This window comes from Plectrocnemia conspersa, unplaced genomic scaffold (genome assembly GCF_051122295.1).
Source record: "Plectrocnemia conspersa isolate PC_06_02 unplaced genomic scaffold, ASM5112229v1 ptg000004l, whole genome shotgun sequence".
NCBI classification, from domain to species: domain Eukaryota; kingdom Metazoa; phylum Arthropoda; class Insecta; order Trichoptera; family Polycentropodidae; genus Plectrocnemia; species Plectrocnemia conspersa.
The window spans coordinates 12,702,352-12,716,024 of record NW_028277168.1 but is presented as its reverse complement, the minus strand read 5'-3'; the positions used below and the strand labels follow the sequence as shown (position 1 = coordinate 12,716,024).

Below are 13,673 nucleotides of genomic sequence, written 5' to 3'. Positions count from 1 at the left end.
ACAAAGTTGTAGGTAATGTTGTCGTCTTCAAACACCACCATAGGATATAATCTGAAACAGCTGTCGGCAACAAGTTGTGGAAAGTTTTAGAGGCAAGCGTGATGGATTATCCTAATGGATTTATTCAAATCTCTCGCGGGTGCGAATCGAGAATTTATATTTGTGCAAAAAGGAGAAATCTGTCAAGTTGCCATGGAATCACAAGAATATATATTTTTTACTGTGAAAGTTAAAAAGTTTCACCGTAACGGCTCTAATCCATATATTGTTCAAACGTATTTATATGAAATAAAACGTTTAACTCAATATATGTTTTATAAAGAAGCAAGTTAAAAAATCGCTTTTCTACCTTCAAAAGAAATTGATCAAAGAATAAAAGTAACGCTTGTGGTTATAAATTATATTGAATATGTATTATATTATACATACATAAGATATGCTTAAGAAGAGAACTAAAATTATTTATTAAAACATATTGTTTAAAAATTATATTACACATATTTTTCAGTATTGATTTTTATAGGTATAAGATCATATATATTAAAAAAAATACGATTACTCAATATTAGGTAACAGAAATAATAAAAACTATATTGATTTTAATATTATCTATTATTATGATGTATTATGTAAACCCATCGTGATAAAATTGTATATAAAAGCTTTCACTTGTGATTAGGGATTTGATACAAAATCCCTTTTAGGAAAATTAATACATTTAAAAGTCAACGTCGATTAAATCGTATATAATACATATATAAACTTAGGGTTTGTTTTACATTTGGTGGATTTGTATGCCTGTCCGTGTGAATGTATAATATATAAGTTTGAGCCATGTCGGATTAGAGGTGTTGGCAGACATGTAGTTAGGGTAGTGCCTATGTAAGTATGCAGGTCACGCACCAATCCACCCCACAGTGAACAAGTATCAAATGGTTGGAAAATAAACTTTTTCGTAGGAACTCAAAAATAGTAAAACCTTTATTTTTTTTAAGGAAAAAAATGAATTAGGAAAAATATTTTCATAAACATCCCACCTCAATAAGCAATTAATATCGTAGCATTTCGCATATAGGCATGAATATCTCCTACGTCTTATTAATTACTAAATAACTTTCTATACATACCAAAACATTAACTAAATCAAAACTTTTACCTCATTGCGTATGTTTATTACACAGTGGAAGGTCAAAAGTATACAAGTAAATAGGTAATAATTTTCTGATATTCAATACAAGTTAAATTTGTTAATGGATGATAAAATAATAGTTTCAATACAAATTATCAGTGCTTTGCTTTTGTAATTTAATATATAAGCTATATTATACTTAATGTACTTATTTTCTATCTAGAAAAATTGATTTTAAATTTGGATTTAATTATTTTTAATATTTTAATAAGAAATTAGAAATTTGTAATATATAAAAAACGTAGAATAAAATTATTAAATGCAAAGATCAAATATATAAACATTTAATAGATAGTAGTTTAAGCGCTGGACATAGAAATGCCCTAAAAAATATAAAGTCTTAAATATATAAAGTTAATAATATAATAGATATGCTGCATTTTTCAATATTATATACGAGCTTATATAAATTTGATACCTCGACACTGATACAAAACATAAAAACTGCAACACTACTTGATATTCTACAGACTTTTCACGACTAATTAATTGAGTCATATATGAGTCGAAATGCTCTCTGAATATTTTTCTCTAAATTTAAATAAAGACAATTATTAGAATTATTATTTATAAATAATCTTGTATATTTGATGTTTGTATGGATACTTTTATATTATTATTTTTATCAATTCTTGTATTGTATTGGGTTTCTTTATATGTAAGAAAGTGGCGTAGTTCTTAGTATTTACTTGGAATTTTCGTCTTTAAATTGTAATAAAAGGATACCATAAAAATATTGATTGTTGGCATATTTTTTTAGAACGATAACATTTTTTTTTTCTTTTTAACAAATGATAATATAAAACCATCTTTAGTATCAATCTATTCAATAATAGCATTTCATGTTTTATTCATAAGAGTCTCTAACCTTTTAGAAGCTTTACACAAGCATATATACGTAATATTAACACGTAATGTATAATGTCACATGATTCAATTTTCTCTTTGACTTAATTGAAGCAAAGCACACACTCAAAAGAGCAAATCAACAGATTTAAAACAGACGATTTTAAATTCCTAAACAAGTTGTATATTATTAAAAAATATATTAGGATTTTTATTTAAAAGCTCGTTCATGAAAGCGGGGGAAGAGGAAAGAAGGAAGGAATGGTAGTTTTCTTTTTTAAAATTTCCGCATCATTAGAAGCCTCTTTAGTATTCGGTTACGACTCTTTTTGCGACCATAACATCCTTTTGTACCAGTTTGCGAACCAGCAGATGTGTCTGCAATCTGTCGGCAAAGATAAACGATGTGGAATGGAAGAAAATAGAACCGCCGCAAGCTTTGATGCTATCTATTGCTGAACGTTCACTTTGATTAATGAAAGGAAAGTTCTGAAATGCTACGAATCCATTCCATAATTGCATCGCACAAAGGAAATATTGACATATAATTTGTACGTTTGTACGTATAAATTACGGCGGTGACACATCGGTGGAAACGGTAATTCAATTTGAACCGTTATTGATGAGAATTGTTGATTTGTATACAATATATTAATCAAATATTATTTATATTCACGTATGCCAATGATTACCATATAACAAGAGATATAAGCGATAATAATAGATATTTAGTTTTTTATGGTATAGTATTTTTGCCAATTAATAATAAAAAAAATATTATTATGCATAAACAAAAAAAAGACATATGTAGTAATGTTTGTCTCGCTAAAAATATTATTTAAACGATACAGTTTTAACAGAACATTTTCTTTCAACTTCTATTTTTTTTAAGTAATAGTATAAGTAAATCTATAAAAAAACGCTGCTCTTTTGCCTTTGTTATTAAGCTCATAATTTAATTTTAATATTCCTAATTATATTTTTTGATCATTGACATAAGACAATACCGTTTCACATTTAAAATAATAATTAATAATAAAGTCAATCTCAACGTTCAATGCAAGTTCTTAATTAAAATGCAATAACCCGACCTCGCGTTTGATTCTTGTTCTCATTTGTGCTTTCACTCGATTTTTAAAAAAACATGTATTTGTTAAGTTGGGTTATAATATTTCAGATATCTATTATGTATGTAAATATGTTTATATGCTTTATGTTTCACAATCAATATTAGCTCGTAAACGGTTTTGCTTCTTATCATGCGCGATTACGCGAGCACCAATATCGCTCAAGCGCGTTAGGAGCGGGGCTCGTGGGCAATAGAGGGATGTGAAGCTTAATAATCATTTATTTATTACGAATCACTTCAATTGTATTTATTAAATTCATATTCACATATAGTCAAATTTAGCAATAGCGAAGCATTGCTGTGTCCACTAGTAGATAATAAAGAAAGCACCAACTATACAGTTAATTTATTAAATATCCAAAATCTATTATATGTGTATTAGGCAGCACAATTTAAACCACAAGGTTGGATGCCCTATTATACTGCTGAGAAATTTGTATTTACCAAAACTATGCAATTAAATGCGGTATGTTGACAAGACATTGCTCACGTATGTATGTGATTGAAACAACGATCTTGCTTGTATGTTGATTAAAATAAAATTTTATAATATCTTTAACCGGCTTAAATGTTATATTCGTCATGTAACATTCAATGAAAAACGTATTTTGTAGACAATTTTTTTAAGAAAACGATATAATTGAGAAAAAAATATTGATGAAGATATGTAAGCAAGTAAAAAAATATCATATTCATTACTTAATCAAATCAACTGAAAACTTACTAAACAGAATATAAAGTATATGTATTAGCTATTTAACTTAGCGCCATCGACAATACAGATCTAATTAATAATAATAAAAACACCAGCAAATGCGTGTATATAATGATATATAAGTCTATATATACAAAATTATATATGCTAGTGATACTATAAAAAATTTAATTTGTGAAATAATCCGTGTAATTTTACGCCTTTTATGTTACATGTTAACATTTTTCTTCATAAATTCTTCCCTTGAAATAAGTAGTTTACGCATATTTCTATTGTACGAAATGCTGAATATTTTTTTGGAAACACCCTAGTTCGTAAAAAATTCTTAAGTATGTTGAATGCGCATTTTTCGATTTGTACCCACAGAAATATAATATGCTGACGCAATAGAGATTTTATTTGTCAAATCTTGAATAATGTGAAAAAGGCAAATGATTTTTTTTGTTATAATATTTATCATTTGCATTTTATATTTTCATTTTGTATATATTACATAAATTCAATAAAAAATAATACAAAAGTCTTATAAATAACTATATAATGTAAATTATATAGAATTCATTGTTAAAGCCCTTTTATAAAGGCTAGAAAAAATAATACATTTATCCTTACGTTAATAACGCCACGAATAATGGACGATGTAATAAATTTTCGATTCTTTCGCTTAGCGTGTGGATAACAATTATTCTTGTGTGAGGTAAGGATCTCGGTTGAATAAATCATGGCTTTCCTGTATAAACAGTGGCATACGTGACAACCCCAATGTCTCATAAATCTTTTCATACAATACTTGACGGAAAACCGTCCACGACTACAGCGCTTCTAAAACCGCACATCGTTAACGGAGCGTCGGACTTCAGTAAATTTTAACTGCAATGTAATGAAACGAAATTGGGTCATATTTGCATATTTTAAAGTAAATTAACAGCAGCCCAAAATATGTTTTACGACAAAAGTTTAAACGTTAACGGTTAATTACTATATTTAACATCCTTAAAGTATTAAAATATGATGTTCTTTTAAAAATGCAGCATCTGAAAACTATTAAGTTTTAGTGAAAATCATAATAAATTCGTCAGATACCTGGAAAAATTCAAAGCGAATATTTTTATAATACTTTATAAGCCGCAGCAGCGTTGTGCTTGCAGTGGTGTAAAATATTTTCTAAACTTTGTATTTGTATTTTCTGAATGTACCGAAATGCATCTTTTTGTACCCCATAGTAAAAGCTGATAAATTGGATAAATATTATAATTTACTTTTAATACATTTTTACTATGTAGTTTTTTAAATGTGCTCTATTTATTATGTATTAATTGTTACTTTCATAGCGATGCCGTACATTGTTCCATTTAAATACATGAAGTCAAATGGCCTGTATTAATTTTCAGGTTTATTACATCCTTTGTGTCGGAGCTTTTGTAGACTGTAGAAGTGAAAAAGAGCAAATAAAACGATTAACTGGAGGACCGTAATAAAATATGCAATTAAAGCACAAGGAGTCGCACTTTGACGGACTTTGCAATTGCAAAGTATTACAAAATGTGTCTCTCTTCACAAAGTAGCAATTTTACGAATTCCTTTTTCCATCACAGCCTCTTGAGCTAATGAGATGTAAGTATTCACGACGTTGTACGAGCGTGATGAATTAGCATATTCATAAAATTAATCCGTGTGTGAAATGGGATAGGTTTGTTTAGTATGTGGGGTGTGAAAACAAGGAAATTGACTTAAGACGACTCTGACATTACCTAACAGACCGTATAAAATACCTAATAAGCGACCACACGAGTGTTCTAAACCATAGTAAGCCCAAGATCGTGTTATATAAATTTGTCGATGTGCTGAAATTTCCTCAATAATACACAAATTTAAGCGTTCGACATAAACATCGTCATTTATATCTCGATTTCCGTTTTCCGGAAATTACATAGCTCTATCAGCGAAGACTTATTATTCCAAATGAGGAAGTGAAGCAAAAGTCGTATTGTGGAATAAATATTTCGATTGTGAAAAGTATCAAGAATAATATATTTTACTTATTGTTATTATATATTTACCTTTCTTTAAGTAATGTTACAATAAATAGTATTATTCATATTATAAATATAAAAAGTAATTTATTAAAATGCTTTTACTATAAAGATTTAAATTAGCTAAAATCAGCGCTAAAATTTTAATTGAAAAACAGCACTTGATTCGCCTATAATTAGTTCACGGGTAGTTCACTTAATTAGTATGCTCATAATTCATTCAATGTATGCGTTCCAAAAACAATTTTTGGATGAAGTATAATTGAGTATTATTTATGCATAACAGTTATTAAATTTCAATGTTTATTTATTGTAATTAACTCAAATTTGTATAAAAAAAATAATTTTTAATTAAATTATACAAATTGCTTCAATCTTTTTATGCATTCCAAAAATATTTTTTTATGAAGTCTAATTAAGTAATAATTATGCACAATAGTTATTAAATTTGTATGATTATTTATTTTACTAATAATTAACTAAAATTTGTTTAAAAAAACAATTTTAAATTAAAATGAAGCAAATTGCTTTGATTTTTTTTATGGCGAATGTTGTATGGTGAATGCATACATTGTTCAATTTCTGACAATCAATACATACAATTAAATAGTGAAAAAATGAATTCGAGTTATAACTTTTGAATCCTTCTTTGTGTTATGTAAGCCAAGTAAATCATAACCAACTGGGTAAGTCCATCAGACATAAATAACATACGTATATAAGTAAGTATTAAACACCAGATTAAAAGTCTTATAATCAGTGCTATTTAAATAAATTATAATCTAATATGTATTATAATTTATAATCAACACGTATAATAAGCTGAAGCTGATTTTAAATAAAAGCGTATTTTTCTAATTAAAAAAAAGTCAAGTATATGGTGGTGACCCGAACCAAAAGCCTCTTGCTTATTACTTCTAGCCTTTCGGACTACGATATTCTGGTCTTTTATTATTAAATACTGAAAGTATCTGTAGGATTAGGAAGATCTAAAAAAGCTTTATATTATTTTGGATTATTTCAAATATGATCTTCTAGAAAAACACTAGGGCTTATATAGGATTAGAACCCAGAAATTTTAGATCTTGCTAATAGACTTATATACAGATCTATGGTGGTTGTTATTTACATATACAAGAAAATTAATTCATCTGAATTGCCACTTGTAAGCTGCAAAAAAATAAATTAAATTTGTTAACTAAACTAAAAAACCTTAAAAACATAGAAAAATTGGTCAAAGCGCTTAAATTAAAGCGCTACGAATTAGGCTCGTTTATCTTTGTTCGCAATTTTTTACAAAATTTATTTTTATAAATGCAACTACTAGTAATAAATCTTATATATAATACTAGCTTATGGAATAATTTTACTGTTTTATATTTTTTAGCACAGTTAAATACTTCCCAATAAAGTTTTATAATTATGTAATATTATTTCAATAAATTACAAACAATAATTTAAAATTGCGAGTAAGAGTTTCTCAATGTGTTTAATGTTTTTTTTATAAAATACTGCGTATATGTAGATTAAAACTTATAATTAGGACCGGAAATAACACAAATATATGCTCTTGTTATTAAACAAGAGTTGATGGGTCGGTTTGTTCCGGCAGAAAAAGTAAAAATATTAATTTGCGCTATTAATTAAAATGTTTGGTATCTACCAAATATATTTAAATACTTAAATTGTGTTTTAGCATGTATTTGATAAATATAAATTTTAATAAAAGAAAATAATATATTTAATGCTTTGTAAAATATGTTTTCATAAATATAAAAAAAATATTCCTATATATTCAATTAACAAATCTGCTTTTTTCTAGGGAAAATATTTGTTTGGTTGTTCCCTAGTAAATAAGAGAAATTAATATGAAGATTTGATGATAAAATTCATGTAATGCTATATTCATTAAACAATGTTTAACCTGGTATCAGGACAAATACCCCCCGGACAATAAGCCCCCGTACAAAAAACCCCCCGAGAGATAATTACTATTATAACTGATGCAATATGAAGAATTAATATTTTTAAATTAATTAATTAGTAATGGATTAGGAAAATTTATTTGTAAGATATCTATTACAATTAAAATATATCTATTTAACACGATATGAATTAAAAACTCGACGATATTATGATATTCTCATCATCAATTTTATTTTTTGGTTAGGTAACTTCCTAATTAAGGGATCAGTTCAAGATCTGTAGATTGTATGTACATACATATATGCTAATTAAATATAAAGAAAAAGAATCACCCGTATACGTAATATTTAATATGTAGGCACTCGTAAATTCGTTTTATGCTCAAGAGGATGCTGAGGAGATGCCAAAATTTCATCGGATAATTTTAACGAGAGCATCTCCGGCCGAGGGCGCAAACATCCGGCGCCTTTCCGGGAATTTCTTCGCTAGTACATAGAAGAATCCGCCCGAAAACGAAGAACTGCCGAAGAACTTTACGAGAAAACGAAATAAATAAGTATTAAGTTTTCGCATTCTGGCCCGAGCTTTTCGCCGATTGCGCGAGTTTGCTCGTTTGCATATTCCTGTCACGACCGAGGCACTACCTATGTACTTCCATTCACTACGTACATCGACTCGTTATCGGTATATTGTTACACAAGACCATCAGCCAAGATCGCTTTTACGACTGGTACTGCAATTTATTTGATCACGGTAATTTTATTCTGAACCTGCGCACGTGGAGGATGAAAACTGTAACGGTTTCGCTAATAAAATAAAAATAGATGAAATTTCTGACAGAAGCAATGCTAAAATAGAAATGGTTTGAGAAGAGTACAGTAGAAACTAGTAAAAATAAACTCCATCAATATATGGTATTACATAAGATATCACTGATCTATATACAATATCTGTTTTAAAACAAGTTTTAGTAAAAGTGTTTTAAAAATATTTTATCTTAGAAGTTTAAAAGGAAGAAGGAAATATACATATGTTATAATAATTGCTTATTGTTACATATTAAATTTAAATAAAAAAACGTTCATTTAATAAAATATATTTTTGAAATTCTACTAGCACGTTAGTTACTTGATGTCGTTATTATTTACAACTGGGAAAAAATTAGTAACTGGACTTGCAAGAAGTCTTAAGCCGCGCGCTGTACTTTGAAGAACATTGCTTTTTGAGAATACTACTAATCAGGGCCGATCTGAAGGTAAGGCGAGCGAAGCTCTTGCTTCCTTATATTTTTATTTAATATTATACGTATTGAAAGTAAAAAAAAACTACACATGAGTGCTACTTTGACCTTTTGCATAAGGTGAAAAAAATTGTAGTATTAGTATACAATGAAAAAAATGTTATTTTACAATAAAATTATTTAATATAATAAATATTATTTATAATATACAAATAATATTTTCTTTAGCAGGAAAATATGTTTTTGCTCATCCAGCATCAAGGGCCGTATCAATACAGCAAAATTGACTTATGAATACGCAACTTTTCACACATAAACCGAACCGACCATATTTCGTTCCATAAAGTTCGACGCAAAGCCGCGCGTAAAACTTGCTACTACTACAATGTACGTTAATTGGATTTATAGTTGGCGAGAGCGAACCGTAGTAAGTCTTGAGGGAAAACGTTCACGATCATCCGAAGCAAGAAACTTGGTTTTGGGTAACCACTCATTCGACATAAACACACACTTACGTGTGAAAATTTGAATTTCTCTAGAACGCATCAAGGGTCATTATAGCGTGGCTACGAGTTCGGGCCATTAGCGGTTCGAATTAGTTCGGGACTTGGACTCTTCCCATCAAAATCGGAGATGTTTGATCACTTGGCGATAAATTGAAACGTCTGCAACAGTTTCGCTACTTAAATAACGCTGAAGCTTAAGCGTTTATTTGAAGACTAGTATACACACATATACACTTCTTACGGTAGAAATTTGCTATTGCGTCTATTTAATCATATTGGTAAATGTATAAAATTATTTACTTTAAAATATAAAATGCTTTTAAAGTTCACTTAAGAAAAGGCAAACAATCTAAAATCACTCAAGCATTAATTTTAAATAAAGATTACTATCTAATTTGAACAAAAAAAGTTCTTCAACGTATCCCCCTCTCCGCTACTTTAAGTTATCGAGAAGTCGAGACATTGCCAAAATGTCAAACATTAATATAAAAGTGTTACAAAGCTTTTTGTTAAAAACAGCCAAACAGATATAATAGTAATAAGATCATGACATATGCGGCGATTCTTTATTTTTATATAAAGAGAAAAATAATTCAAGGTCGTTCGTAGAGTAAAGAGTAAATAAAATAATGCTAGATCTTTCCAAGAGTATAATACATTTTTTCATTCAGGATTAAGGTTAGCGATAGATTATTATAGTACAAAAATAATGTTTCTGATGTTCTATAAATATTTTAGTGATCTGTCAAGATTCGCAAATATATGTAAATACATAATATAAATATATTTATATATATTAAATTTTTTTCGTATTTTTTCAAAATTAATTTATATATAATAAATATATAATATCACAGTAACTGGTTGTCAACTCTTATGGTATGATTGTGTTCAGCGTGCGTGTGTTTTGGATAAAAAGTGAAAACTATGACATCCACATCTACAACATTTTACAAGTCTTAACTTAGCTAAACATCATTGTCCAGATCATCATTAAGGCAATCTAATCTTTATTTAGCAAAAAAAGTGAAATAGAGAATTCTCATTTCTCGCAAAATGAAAAATATCGTGAGCCCAAAATGTCTAATTATAATCTATCTGTCCTGCAACTTTTGTTATGTCTGTTTGAAATTAATCGTGTAATTAAATATTCCGTTCAATTAATCAATTATTTAACCGAAAGACCATAGCACACTGTTCGCAAAATCCTTTATTTGTTTCTGAAAAAAAAAAATGAATTTAAGGAGAATTATTTCATTATTTAGATAGAGGTTACTAATATAATATTAAATATTATTGTATATAGTGCATCACCCTGCGGTACAACTGATTTATGTTTGTAAACATTTTTCGCCTAGTTTTGTAGGTGAACACTGTAGTGCCATCTAGAATAATTTTCACTAGTTTATGAAGAGCATCTGAGAACTCTGAACAATTGATTAACGCCTAATCATATGTAAATGGTTTCTAAGCCGATGGAAAAAGATGGTATGTGTACTTTGCAATATTCACTTACCCAGTAATATCAGTGTAAACCGCCTTACTTTAATAGTCGAGCTTTGGTCAACGGCACCTGGAAGCAGCCAAGAATTGATTGAAGTCTTGAGAAGACTCGAACTCTGACTTTTTTTTACAAAAACTGTTATTTGTAGTTTATTAACAAAAATATGACACCGCAAAAAAAAACATTTTATTTATTTGACTTAAAAAGTATAATTTTACTGTTAAGGTACAATAGTTTATTTAATAATATTTTTAAATATATTTTGAAAAACAAAGTAATATTGTGAAAGAATTAATATTTTATGATATCTATAATAAAAATAAAAATTAATTTTGCTCCGATTGATTTTCAAGCTGCCGGTAATGCATTCTATTGTTTCGACCAATGAAAAATAAGCATTCAAATATAAAACAAGATGGCCGACATCAACCTGACAACAGTTTCAATAATTTTGTGTGCGCGACAATACTTTTCATAAATTGCTCATGTGCATTGTTCGATTTGACTGATTACATACATTCGGATTGCAAATTAACTAGGTGTGTTATAACTATGAAAATTAATATATACATAATGTGTGTGAGGATTAGAACAATACATTGCTAAAACAATCTTCGTGTTGAAATCTTCAAATTTTTAGTTCCGAGGCCAAAAAGTGAGTTTTTCCTTTTACAATACATAAACATTATCATTGCTTCCGATTTAATGCACATATATGTTAGATTTGACTGAATATAATTATTCGAATTGCAAATAAACATGTAATATATACTTAGTACGTATGCAGGTTGAGGTTAATTTTGATCAAACTATATAAATGCTAATAAAACGTATTTTTTTATCAATTGATATTTGGGGATACTATCTTTCACGACGATTGCTTGACAATGATTGTGATGCAGTCGGTTATTTAGCTGGAGAAATTTGGTCCTATTTTTGTGTATCTTATTGTTCGCTCCCGTCCTCTCATTGCTCGCTCATGGCTTCTAAAAAATTAACAATAATTAAAATCTAAACACAATACTTACACAGAGAACTGACAATGATATGACATAATAATTTAGCGAGGATGCAAATATTTAAACTTTTAAATTAATATATTTGTCCTGAAATGTCACTCATGGGCTCTCGACTTTTTGATTTTTAACTTTTTTTGTGCTTTATACTGATACTATTTAGGGTTGTGAGTGAGTTTTTGTATACACCAAGGTAAATAAACAAAATTAATTAAAACCATTATTGCAACAAAAAAAAATCATCTAAATCATTCCGTTCCGAGCGATGACCCGCAATATATCAGCCAACGGACAACTCATAAATGTGTACTTTCTTGGATGTTATCTAATAGACGACATTTTACAATAATTATAAATATGTGATTGCATACCTGGAATAATCGATAGCCAACATATCTAAGAGTAACTTATTTTTAATTCCGATGTGGCAAAATATGTATCTATGTCATGGTTTTTTAGCAATTTTTCTTTTGTGCAATCATTTCTCTTTTGGAACAGGCAAATTCGAGATATTCAACTACATCAAACCTTTGTAGTTTGTTCTTTATAAGAAGATAATACTTGTTGAAATGATTCACTTTTTGTTTATATATACCAATTCTACGTTGTCGCCATACATATAGGTCGTCAAATTGTTCTATCATTGCTTCTGAAAAATAATTAAAACTATAAGTCCTTTATCAAAAGTTAAACATTGAACACATTATTACTATTAATATAATCCATAAATGAAATTTAAACAACAACCGAAGAACAAAATTAACATAAGTTAATGTAGAGGATAACACGTAGATTGGCATCACTTCTTAAACTGATAAGTTGTACGTCGTATTTTAATTGTTTGCCATACGTAAATGTTATTAGATCTTTCATTGCTTCTAAAAATTAACTGTAAACGATTCTACATAGTGGGTAAAATGTAACTTTTTGTTTACACAAATATGAGATTCTTCATTATTACTATCATTGTAATATGTTTAATTAACTTTGGCATGTATATCTTTAATTGCCAAATCACTGCTGTTTATCTTTTAATATTAGATCCTAGAAAGTCATTAGTAATTTTGTTAGAATAACTATGATATATTATTCATATAACCAAATACTTACTAGAACACTCATAAGTTAAAGTTTTGTTTATAATGTTTAAATAATTCCAAGTTCTACAGCAGTTTGAAACATCTTCAATTAACACTTCGTAAGAAAAATGCTTTTTATAACATATTTCACTGTTTATTTAATTTCACTAAACTGTGTCCCGGCTCGCGCTTGACAGATGACGTAAGTGTTGCACACGCAAGCAAATTTTATATTTACGGGAAGTCCCGGGTTTTGGCGCGCTTGAGAACAAACGACGCAATTGATTTTATCGATTAAAATTGTAAAACACATATCAAAATATGTAGAAAAATCATCAAGTCCTAAAAAAAATATTTTTATAATTAATTTTTTTTATTTAGTTTATAAGGGACTTAAAATATTTTACAAATAATGTAAATTTGTATTAGCTTATCCATACAGAAAAAAAATTAAATTAAATTTTGGGAACGTCGGCAATTTAAATTTATA

At 28.2% G+C, this 13,673-nt stretch overlaps 1 long non-coding RNA gene across 1 annotated transcript; it reads right to left on the bottom strand.

Moving 5' to 3' along the window:
• Nucleotides 1–11,405: 11,405 nt before the first annotated feature.
• On the bottom strand, nt 11,406–13,374 carry LOC148235954 (uncharacterized). The gene is made up of 3 exons (XR_015809346.1): nt 13,215–13,374; nt 12,476–12,753; nt 11,406–12,074 (listed from the first exon to the last, which is right to left on the bottom strand). It is a non-coding gene; the product is annotated as an uncharacterized LOC148235954 (long non-coding RNA).
• Between the last annotated feature and the right edge of the window lie 299 nt (nt 13,375–13,673).